The sequence below is a fragment of the Leuciscus leuciscus genome, assembly GCF_965113295.1.
Source record: "Leuciscus leuciscus genome assembly, chromosome: 14".
In the NCBI taxonomy this organism is placed as follows: domain Eukaryota; kingdom Metazoa; phylum Chordata; class Actinopteri; order Cypriniformes; family Leuciscidae; genus Leuciscus; species Leuciscus leuciscus.
Window position 1 is genome coordinate 39,401,754 of NC_138738.1, and position 12,685 is coordinate 39,414,438.

The 12,685-nt window shown below is 38.6% G+C and overlaps 1 protein-coding gene across 2 annotated transcripts in view; it reads right to left on the reverse strand.

Annotated features, from left to right (window-relative positions):
• The window catches only part of LOC309473977 (plexin-A1-like), a 141,247-nt gene that overhangs the window by 18,178 nt on the left and 110,384 nt on the right, over positions 1 to 12,685 (reverse strand). Inside the window, exon 1 of one of the 2 annotated variants that reach the window (XM_082136274.1) lies at positions 829 to 1,142. The exons of the other annotated variant lie outside the window; for it this stretch is intronic. The gene's annotated coding sequence lies outside the window, so the exon portion shown is untranslated. Of the gene's footprint in view, positions 1 to 828; positions 1,143 to 12,685 lie in introns of those variants that run through there. 2 annotated transcript variants of the gene reach the window in all.

Below are 12,685 nucleotides of genomic sequence, written 5' to 3' on the forward strand. Positions count from 1 at the left end.
TCACTTGGTTTGTTCACATATACACGCTGAAGCGCTCTGAGAGCGTTAGGAGAGTTCAAATGAACTAGGTTTGAAGACACCCTAAAACACCAACAAAAGTTAAGTCACCTAAAAAATTTGAATAACACAAGCATAAGTGATTAATCTAGTGGAAATGCATTACAAATAGTGCTCTATTGAAATAGTCCTCAATTGGCCAGTGCCGATAATTCAAATATCGGCCAATAAAACCACTTTCCACAGCGTATCAATGCCTAAATCAGAACAATAGAAACTATCAACTATAAACAATGCATGAAAACCACAGCGCAACAATCCTCTCCAAATCTCTGCTGAACACATCTAGACTGTTTCAAACACTTGGCTATTTGTAGTTAATGAACAGTTACAAACATTCCCAAGCACAACTAAAACCAGAGGTTAAACCAAAAAAGACCAAATGAGATATCTCCAAGTGGAAGAACAGGAGTGAAACTACTGCAAACATCCAGTGTACTCCACACAATATGCACCAAAAGTCAATAAACCAGTTACACATCATAATTCTTAATTCATAGTCAAGATGGTTCTAAAACAACATGAATAGTGTACAAAAATGGCAATTGGGTCTATTACATTAAAAAAACTATAGTCATCATTTATGAACAGCAATATACTGTCCCTATAGAGACACAACAATTATAAAAAATTGTTTTGTGTGAACATTTTACCTTCCATGAGCACCAGAGGATACAAGGGATACCAGCAGCGCTCCAGTTCCCTTTTGTCTACTGAATAATAAATGTTAGGTGAACAAAGAGATCAAATCTAGAGCTGCACGCCTCTTACCTTCTTCAATCAGCCGTTGCGTGTTCCAGCGAAGACCACTGTGTTCCCGCGATAATCGTACACAGCGACTGACGTCATTCCGTCCATAGATATCATATAAAGGCTAGATGTCTCGTGCGCGCTGCTGGCCAATGGAGGTCGACGTCCGCACACGGCGGCCATCATACCACAGTGTGCTCGCTCACTCATAACATGGTGCATGTACTTTTAAATAACCATAACTTGCTCAATTTTCTACCGATTTTCAAACGGTTTGGTTTGTTATAAACGTCAGAGAGGTAGCTATGACACTTCATACATATGAATAATTATAACATAAATGTTCAAGCATTTGGAATTATAGCCACGTTAATAACGTTTGTAAGAAACCAAACCGTTTGTAAATCCGTCAAGATTTCAGCGAGATAAGAGGATTTTTGTGCGTGCTGATCACTCACCTTAATTCACTGCTCCCCTGTGGTTAGATGGCCGCCGGTGATGCCGGAAGTGACTCTGCCTTAAGACATCTAGCCTTTATATGATATCTATGATTCCGTCATCTTTGTCGATGAAGAGGGGAATGCCCTCGATGGTGCTGGTGCCCCCTAGAGGCTGGTTAAAATCCTGCCCGCAGAAATTATCATCGATCTGGAGAGGCTGAAGCAGAGGAATAGAGAGAGAGTTAGAGAAAGGGACTCTGCCAAAAGGGTCAATGACTGGGTATGGGTGGGGTTTCCTAAAAACAGTATCAGCGGATGTCACACACATACTCTCACACACACACTCTCTCTCTTACACACACACGTTATGTCCAAAGTTATTCTGTGCCCTGTTTTGCAGGTATCCTGGAAGCTCCTCCCATCATTTCCCGAATTACCTGGGTCTGCTGGCCAGCCTTTAAAAGCTCCTGTTTAGCTCCACCCACTCTCTTTCACACACTGCAGCCTGGAGCAGTAGCACTGTTAGCAGCAGCCACCATTGTTCTTTGTCTGTTTAACTTTGTTTGCAATAAACCTTATTTTGGTCATAGTAGACGTTTGTGACTCCTCTATGTTGCCTCCCTTGAGCCAGGGTCGTAACACACACACACTCACTCACTCACTCACTCACTCACACACACACACACACACACACACACACTCACACACATACACATAAACTCACACGCTATTACATGGATGCCAAAATGGGAAAGCAAGGTCACTGTATTGCAGGAAATGTATTGAGGGTGATGATGTAAGGATAAAAAAGTCAGCTAATGTGTGAAAAGGCTAATAGTATATACAATCCAACATGGCTGTATATTTAAGCTGTGAATATTTCAGTTCAAAACATTTCACACTAAACTAAAGTTTTCATTATTAAAAATTCAATCCATATTAACCTTTCAGATTTCACTTCCAAAATATTCATTGTTTAAAAATACAACCTATAATATTCGACAGGCAATGTTCGGCCCATTTTATTTCGCTTCCACAAATTCAGTGATTCAAATTCGACAGAAAATTCAACATTTGTCATCCGGGAACGGCAGGAATAACAGTAGATTGATGCAGTATTCTCTCAATCCTCATGGGTCACGCAGAGAAGATAAGCATTACATACACTCAGAAGTGTGTGCTGAAGTAATTACATTCTCTCTCACACACAAACACACATTCACACTTTACTAGTGAGGTGAAAACTAATGCAGGACTAAACAGATTACAGAAAGACAAACCAAAAAAACACACACAAACATAACTCCACGACAATAGGTGTGTGTGTGTGTGTGTTTATGTGGACAGAAATTTGTATAATGACACTGGTATTACAACGTGAACGTGATTTATGAGGACATTTCCTGAGTCCTTGTATTTAAATTGTCTTTAAAACATTTGAAAACATACTAAACTTAACTTAACTGTGTTTTATTAAAAAAATTTTAAAAGTTTTGTGTGATGGGTAGGTTTAAGGGTCAGGTTAGTTTAGGGGGATAGAATATACAGTTTGTACAGAATAAAAACCATTATGCCTAGGGAATGTTTTATTTTTTATTTATTTATTTATTTATTTATTTATTTATTTAGCACAAACAAGAACAGAAGAATAAAACAAATAGCTATTTAAACAATTCATATGGATTATGCAGGAGAGGTACGAAACCCCCAAGGGCTTATAATAAGACCTCCCCTCTAGTTTTTACAGTTAATACCAAATAAATAACAACAATCATCACAATAATGGCAGACAATTTAAGACACCACACATATAAACATTTTTAACAATCACACAAGTGTTTTTTCATTCTTAACTTAAATACTGACAATGATGAGCTGGTTTTAATAAAACCGGGAATAGTATTCCAAAGTGACGGTCCTCTATATTTTAAGAAAAATTGACCAAGAGTTGTTTGATAATAAGGAAGATGAACATTCATTGCTTGTCGGGTTGAATATGAATGCACATCATAGTTCATTAAAAAATTGTTTTTAAACACTTTTGGGAGGCTTTGATTTTGAGCCATATATTTATACATAAAGATACATGTTTGATAGATATTTATACTGAAAATGGACAAAATATTTAATTGCTTAAACAGAGGAGCCGATGGTTCACACCGATTTGATACTGTTGCCGATCTAACAAACTTTTTTTGAATCAAAAGTATTTTTTGAAGAGAAGAAGGGTAATTACTGGCCCAAACAATGTTACAGTAAGAGATGTAAGGATATAATAGACTATAATAAAGAGTTAAAAGACAGGATTGATTTACCAATGAACAAACTTTTCTAATGATGCCAAGTGACTTCATGATTTTTACACACACATAATCAATGTGGTTTTTCCACGAAAGTTTTTCATCTAATAATACCCCTAAAAATTGTATTACTGTAACTTGGTTGATTTCAATGTTATTAATAAATAATTTAGCATCTTCTTTTAAATACCTTTTATTTTTATTCCTGAAAACTATATAATTAGATTTTTCTATATTTAGTGAAAGTTTGTTCATCTGAAACCACTTTGCGATATACAATAGAACATCATTAGCTTCATTCATCAAGGAATCAAAGTTTGCATGTGATATAACAACAGTAGTATCATCTGCAAATAGAATGGGCAATGCAGATTCACACATCCAAGCTAGGTCATTTATATAAATGAGAAACAGGAGTGGCCCAAGAATAGATCCCTGAGGTACACCACAACATAATTTAATTCTCTTGGAGGTACTGCCATTTATAAATACATATTGCTCTCTATTAATCAAATAATCCCTAAGCCATTTGAGTACAACATCCCGAAACCCATAACGGTAAAGTTTGGAAATCAGAATTTCATAATCAACTGTATCAAAAGCCTTTGACAAGTCTAAAAATATACCAACTGCAAACATGTTGTTATCCAGTGCTACAGAAATTTTGTCTATGAGTTGTAACAGAGCCATATATGTTGAGTGTTGCTGCCGAAATCCATATTGATGTTTATATAGGATCTCATTGTTATTCAGATGTTTAAGCATTCTTACATATACAAGCTTTTATAATAATGTAATAATGTCCTCACAAGTAAAGCAAAACAAACATGAGTGTGTGTGTGTGTGTGGTTTTCAGACTGCTGATTATGTGAGAGGCGAAACCAAACACGACAGAGAGAGAGAGAGAGAGAGAGAGAGACATGTGACTCTATATAAACTACGTTCTAACAATTTCATGCGTTAAACGAGGTATTAAACGCACTTCCCTGATCATCGGATCAGTGTGAATCGTTCAATCAGCACCAGATTTTCAACATTCTGTTCTGATGAGGTTTAAACGGCTGGTTTCTGTGTTTCTGTGAGTAAGAGCACACAGGTGCTTCTGTCAGACGGACGGCAGTAAATAGGTTAATTAGCAGTGTACTAAATCTCTGAAAATGGCCATGAGATAAAAATATGTTAAGTCAGTGGTAAGCACAGTGTGAAGAGCCTATTATAATTTATTTTGACTCAATAAATCATGAAAAAAAGTGTAAAAAATATAAAAACTAAGAGTCTTGAACAGTTTCTAGTGCTGAAGTATTTAGACATCACACGTTCAGCCACTCTGTATCGGTTTTGCTCCCCAAAAACATCTTTCATTCTCTATTAATCCACCCGCTTAGAGCTCTTTTGTGCCTGTACACAACCATCATAAAATGATAAAAATCCATCCAGTGTTTTTTTTTAAATCTCCTTATATGTTTTCCCGTCTCAAATCAAGCCATTCGATTTTGTGACGTCACAAAATCGACGCCCCTCCCACGATTGTTGATTGACAGCAGCGTTTCAACACAGACCCGCTCTAGCTCGTGAGCAAGCTGTCAATCATAGTCTGCGGCTCCGCGCGGTCATTGTTGATACGCTGGAGCACTGTCTATGAGCAGAATGGTCTCTGAGTTATTGTGGTGTTCTGTTCTTGGGTGTAATAACGAACACAGCATCATTTTGATGTTCCTAAATCCGAACCACTGAAGACACAGTGGCTGAGTTTTATTTTCGAAGGGAATATTCCCCACGATCAATGTCAATGCTTTCATGTTTGCGCAAATCATTTCACACACCAGAGACTGCTTTATAAACGAGGGTCAGTATAAAGCTGGTTTTGCTAAGAAGCTGCTCCTGAAAAAAGGATCGGTACCAACTATTCGTGTTCCTGCTGCACCTCCAGAAGAACTGAAGTGAGTGTAACGTTTTATTAACCTTTATATTAAGCTTTATATTAATCTTTGCAAATCGCTAGCACGCTTCACGATGAATGCGGCTAAGGTTTACACTCAGGGTACATTACGGCATGTTTTCTATGTACGATGTTCTCAATATAATTCATAATCCCACGTTTATAATGAACAACGCGTTATGGTTATTGTGTTATTGTGTTACAAACGGTGTACTTGCAAAAAACAGTATTTCGTCATTTGATCTGCTTTTGCTGTAATTAATTATACGGTGTTGTACTGTAATATCTATATTGATACATTACTGATAAATATTATTATAATTTTCAAAATAATTACTAATAATGATAATATTATATCATAATATAATATGTAGTTATTAGGAAATATAGGCTATAATGGGAAAAAATATGGAAATCAATGGCTATACTGTCAACTGTCTAGTTACCGACATTCTTCAAAATATCTTCTTTTGTGTTCAGCCGAATAAAGAAACTCATACAGATTTGGAACAACATAAGGATGAGTAAGTGATGACAAATATAATTTTTGGGTGTACTATACCTATAAAGGGATAGTTCACCCAAAAATTTAAATTGGCCCATGATTTACTCACCCTCAAGCCATCCTAGGTGTATGACATTGTTCTTCTTTCAGACGAATACAATCGGAGTTATATTAAAAAATGTCCTGGCTTCCAAGCTTTATAATGGCAGTGAATGGTTGTTTCTGTTGAAAGTCCATAAAAGTGCATCCATCCATGATAAAAGTGCTCCATGCGGCTCTTGGAGGTAAATAAAGGCCTTCTGAAGCGAAGCGATGCGTTTGTGTAAGAAAAATGATTCATTTTCAAGTTACGCTTTAGATTTATGTCAAATCTGTATGTTTTGTACAGTTTCGCCGGAAGCTAGTCATTTTACTTTATAAAGTTTTAAATACGGATATTTTTCTTACATCTCCATCTTCCTCATCATCACTCCACATAAAGTCAACATCTGAGATACTTCCATCAGCTATATGTTCAAGCACTTCAAGAACTATATATTCTGCATATGAAAAAGTAAAAAAAATGTATTGGTACTGTGATATAGATTTTTTATATAAGAAATTTCAATCAGCATTACTGGACTTCAATTACTGGAATGTGATTTCAGTAACAGGCTTTTGAACCCACTGTCCATTCTAATGGACAGACACATTTGAAAAAATCCTGATTTAAAATTTGAAATTCTACAATCGATTTTTAACTTTAATTAATAAGTTCAATCTTTCTATTTTACATACAAACTATGAAATACTGACAAACATATCAAAAAATTTAAATAAAACCATAGAAAATGTTGCTTGCTTCTGTGTTTGGAGTGAAGTGCTGACATGCTTCTCTTCAAAGTAGTGTTTTTTTTTAATAATTACTAAATGCAGAGCTTTACTGCCATTTGATTGGATGACAAGCGTCCAATCTAATGGACTGCAGGCTTTAAACTAGGTGAAATGCTCCAGAAGTAAAAAAAAAAAGGGGGGTTGACATGTGATGTCCATTGTAATGGACGCAGGGTCTGAATGGGTTAAATCACTTCACGGGCAAAAATTAAGGAAATTAGTTAAACAACAGGCCTACCTTTGTTGTTTTCATTCTACAAAACAAGACGTAAGTGCCTGGGTTTAGTGCTGAAAACAGAAATGGTCTCATCATAGTCCAAAGAGTCACAGAGTTCTTTTTTCAAATAACTTTTTGGCTAAAAAGCAGCTAAGTTACCAAAATTAGCCCAGAGCCCGCCGCCCAGAGAGTCTATAGCAACCATAGCAACCAATTACGTTCCGGAGAGAGAGTTTATACAACTTGCTTCAACAGTTCCATTTTATTCGGAAAACAAATTAAACACACACACCAGTCAACAATAAATCAGGTTTATATTAATATATTTTCTTAAATACATTTGAATAATAAAAAGAAACTAAAAATGTATTTTGATCAAACTTGCCTGGGCGGGCCAGTGAGTAATGTGGGCGGGCCAGTGCCGCCCTGGCCCATTACTGGCTACGCGCCTGATGGAAACACCAATCACTGTTAAATGACTCCACATTTAATACACACAGACTTTGTGGCTCAGATAAGGTCCAGTTCTGGTTTATTTCTTTGCTCTTGGCTGACATGTGGCATTGCTATGGCCTGCTTGTGGCCCAGATCTGGCAAACAGGAGTGGGCCACCCAAGGGCCGTCATTCCACGCTGCATGTGGGCCAGATCTGCATTCCACAAGTGCCATATGTGGGCCGGATCTGGGCCGAAACAATGTTGCTATCTGGGGAGGGATGTGACAACAACCTCATTGTCGAAATTTGGACATGTGTCAAACCACTGTGATTCGGTATCTTTCTTAAGTTTAAATCCAGCACTACTCGAGGCTGATGCTGAATTCTCAAATTGATCAGTTGAGCCAGATGCGTCGGAAGACATGGTGTCAAGCCAAACTTGTTTAACTTTCTTCTTGCCTCTTTTTCCCATGCATAAAGATGTCAAATCAGAACGTTTTCACGTATTTTTTCACGTTATCACCAGTCCGATTAATAGGTTATAGTGCATAAAATCTACCTTTAGAAATGACCTGGACTTTTAACATCAACAACATGCATAAAGGAATCTCATTTCTCCAAATATTACTAACTACACTTGCTCCTTACCAACCCACTCTTCAAAAACAAGTTTATCTACTTTGGGATATTGTCACAAATTACACAAAGTGATGAGGGTATATGTTAAAACCTATTTAAAAAGTTTCACTTTCTATCAGAGTTCATCAGCTTTACTAGCAATTTTAATAGTAAGGGTTTATAGAATGCAACAAGAACATAAAAAGCAGCAACATATAAAGGAGAACGAAGCCTAAATAGCCTAATAAGTAACTTGAAGGCCTCCATGCTTTAATGTCTTGATTGACATTGTCAAAGTTTTAAAAGAAAATGCACTTACACACTCCCCTTCAACCAGTCCTATTTGTGGAGCGTAGGGTTATAGTCTCAATACAAGCAACCTCAATTCTCTCAGACAACCTAATCACATTATTATAATAATGCTTGCTCTTTTGTTGTTTGGTGGAGATTGTGGATAGGATCGCAAGTTGCTGAGGTCTCACCAAGTATATTTAGCTCATTAGTTGATTTCATTATGTTTGACTACTAAACTTGATTCATCTGCATTTAATAATCTAGGTTTGTCATTATTAATACACAACACAACATTAGTTGAATCACTGAACTTTATTTGATTTGGTCACCTCAAGAATCCGTTCCTTAACAAAGGACAGCATTGTAAAAATGAATGAAGGAAAATAAAAGTGAATCCTGACATCTCCTCCTCAGACCATGGTCAAGTCAAGTCAAATCACCTTTATTTATATAGCGCTTTTTACAATACAGATTGTATCAAAGCAGCTTCACATTGATAACATGAAAATAATACAACAAAGTTTGTTTCTAGAAGAAAATTGCATCATCGTCCACCAGAAAACGATATTTATTATTTATTATACTTATTAAGGCAGATCAATAATATTGTTGAATATTAAATGTCCCCAACTAAGCAAGCCAAAAGCAAAGGCAACAGTGGCAAGGAACCAAAACTCCATCAGTGACAGAATGGAGAAAAAAACCTTGGGAGAACCCAGGCTCAGTCGGGGGCCAGTTCTCCTCTAGCCAACGAGCGAACAGTGTATGATTATGATCCAGGCAGCGTTACAGGTCAGAGGTCAGATTGGTCGTGTCGATGAGGCCTTCACAGGGCTGATGAGGCTGGCACTTCAGGGATGCGTCATGGTTGGGTCCAGGTGCAGATCCACCATCTGATCTGGATACGGCCGGGGTCCACCTCACTTCAGTAAACGGAGAGACTGGTTGACACTTCAGTACTGCGTTGTCGTCTCTTCACACACCGCCTTGATGAAACACAGACACCTGAACAATTAAAACAAAGATTAGAAGATAAAAAAAATTACTTGCAGGAAGAGATGTTGCTGTTCAAAATCGCCAAACAAGCTGGAACTTGTGTAGACAAAATGTGTGTGATAATAAATTGCCTTTAGATCTGCTAAAAATCAAGTTAGATTGTTTTCATTAACATGCTTGTTAAAAACAAGATACATCCAGCTTCTTTCTATGCTTTCTATGTCTAACCAAACATAATGTAAGTGTTGATTGCACATTAGCAAGTGTGTCTAGTGATGGACACGGCACCACATTTAAATAATACCTTGAGTAACTGAGTCAGGGAGATGAGGTGAACCCGAAGTTACACAGGCAGCGTTCCCCTGGTCATCTATAGAAATATTGCACAGTATAAATGTATGGGCTTAAAGAGCCTGTCTGCCTACCAATCAAACACCATGGGCATGAGGGGATACATGTAAAACTGCAGACAGCCAATTCTATATTATAATAATATAATAATCATGGCAAAGTTGTTGAACCGGATGAAGTCAGGAGAGCGTGACTGTGCAACAATACCTTGAGTGATAATTTTACTAGGAAATGATGTAGACTTTACACAGGCCAAGTCTTCCCTGTTGTTTTAAAATTAACAATGAAGAGAGATGACAAAAAGTTAAGCTTCTAACAAAGTTTCTAACCATCGTACTAAACAGAGAGACTAATATTAGCGTAGACGCCATTCTTCTTATGATGTAACGAGTACATCAGGATTTATGGGAAGTGTTCCCGGTTCCGGCTGACCTAATCTATGCAGCCTAACATTGAATTATAAAAGTCTATAATGTGTTATGTGTATGCTAGGTCAAAGAGATGTGTTTTTAGTCTAGCTCTAAACTGACAGAGTGTGTCTGCTTCCCGGACAATGTTAGGAAGACTGTTCCAAAGTTTTGGTGTTAAAAGGTATTATCAACTGGCCGGAATTTTGAGATTGCAATAGACGTGAAGGACTATAATGCGTTAAGAGCTCGCTCAAGTACTGCGGAGCTAAACCATTTAGTGCTTTGTAAGTAATCAGCAATATTTTAAAATGTATACAATGTTTAATAGGGAGCCAGTGCAGTGTTGACAGAACCGGGCTAATATGGTCATACTTTCTGGTTCTGGTAAGAACTCTAGCTGCTGCGTTTTGGACCAGCTGTAATTTGAATATTAAGCGTGCAGGGCAACCACCCATAATAGCATTACAACAATCTAGCCTTGATGTCATGAACGCATGGACTAATTGTTCCGCATGCGGTTTTACAGATACTAGACACGTGACTTTCAAATGAAAGATTGGTATCAAAGAGCACACCCAGGTTCCTAACCGACGACGAAGACTTAACAGAGCAGCCATCAAGTGTTAGACAGTATTCTAGATTATTACGTGAGGACATTTTTTGTCTAATAAATAGAATCTGTTTTTTCAGAATTAAGTAGTAGGAAATTACTAGTCATCCAATTTTTTATATCACCTATGCATTCCGTTAATTTTGTGAATTAGTAAGTTTCATCAGGGCGTGAAGAAATATAGAGCTGAGTATCATCAGCATAACAGTGAAAACTAATTCCATGCTTCCTAATGATATCTCCCAAGGGTAGCATGTACAGAGTGAAAAGCAACGGTCCTAGTACTGAGCCTTGTGGTACGCCATAGTGAACTTGTGATCGATGAGACATCTCTTCATTTACTGCTACAAACGGATAACGGTCGGATAAGTATGATTTAAACCGTGCTCATGCAATTCCATTAATGCCAACATAATTTTCGAGTCTATTTAAAAGAATGTTGTGGTCAATAGTATCAAATGCAGCACTAAGATCGAGTAACACTAATAGAGAGATACAACCACGATTGGATGATAAGAGCAAATCATTTGTAACTCTTATGAGAGCAGTCTCAGTACTATGGTACGGTCTAAATCCTGACTGAAAATCCTCGCAGATATCATTTCTTTCTAAAAAGGAACATAGTTGTGAGGATACCGCCTTTTCTAGTATCTTTGAAAGAAAAGGTAGATTCGAGATCGGCCTGTAATTGACTAATTCTGTACGATCAAGTTGAGTTGCGTTTTTTTAACAAGCGGTTTAATCATAGCCAGCTTAAAAGTTTTTGGTACGTATCCTGATGACAAAGATGAATGAATGATATTAAGAAGAGGATTTTTCTCAAAGAGCAAGGACGCGCTTGCCCACGACTGGCCGAGCCGCCCGTTATATGCATTTCCTCCGGTCACGATGCTACCACAAGTCATCGAACAGATCAGGGAAAGCAAGTGTGCAGTGCTGGGTCTTCCAGACCCAGTTATGGTTCTCCGAGTTGACACAACTGCTGGAAACAGCCCCATGGCTAATTCCGCTGAGAAGAGATCTCCTCACGCAGGCGAACGGGAAAATCTGGCATCCCCGTCCCGACTTGTGGGCCCTTCATGTATGGCCCCTCAACGGGTACCTGGGTGTCTCCTGCATAGGGTGCTAAAAACCATCACTGAAGCAGGAGCGCCCTCAACTAGGCACTTCTATGCTCAGAAATGGGTGGTGTTCTCTGGCTGGTGCGCAGCACGGAGCTTGGACCCCGACTCATGCAAAGTACCAAGTGTACTGGTTTTTTTTGCAAGAGCTCTTGAACGCGGGTCGCACCCCCTCCACGCTCAAAGTAAATGTGGCGGCCATAACATCATCTCATGCTCTTGTGGCCGGACAATCACTAGGAAGGAACATTGTGCGCTTCCTTAAAGGGGCAAGGAGGCTAAACTCTCCGCGACCCCCCTCTGTGCCTATCTGGGACCTCTCCACGGTCCTGGAAGCATTGAAGGGTGCACCGTTTGAGCCGCTTCGGTGTGCGGACCTGAAGCACCTCTCGTTCAAAACCGCTCTTTTTCTGGCGCTCGCTTCAGTCAAGAGAGTGGGCGATTTACATGTGCTATCAGTGAGCGCGTCCTGCCTTGAGTTTGGGCCTAACGACTCCAGAGCCGTCCTCAAGCCAAGGTATGGTTATATTCCTAAAATGCTCTCGACTCCGTTCAGAGCACAGGTTATTTCACTCGCAGCTCTTCGCTCACCAGAGGATGAAAGAGACACGAATTTACTCTGTCCCGTCAGGGCTCTCAGAGTTTATCGGGAGCATTCTGACAGTCGGAACAGTTTTTCGTATGCTTTGGCGGCCGCACCAAGGGGTCAGAGCTCATTCCACGAGAGGCATGGCCTCGTCTTGGGCTTGGTCAAGTGGAATACCCATT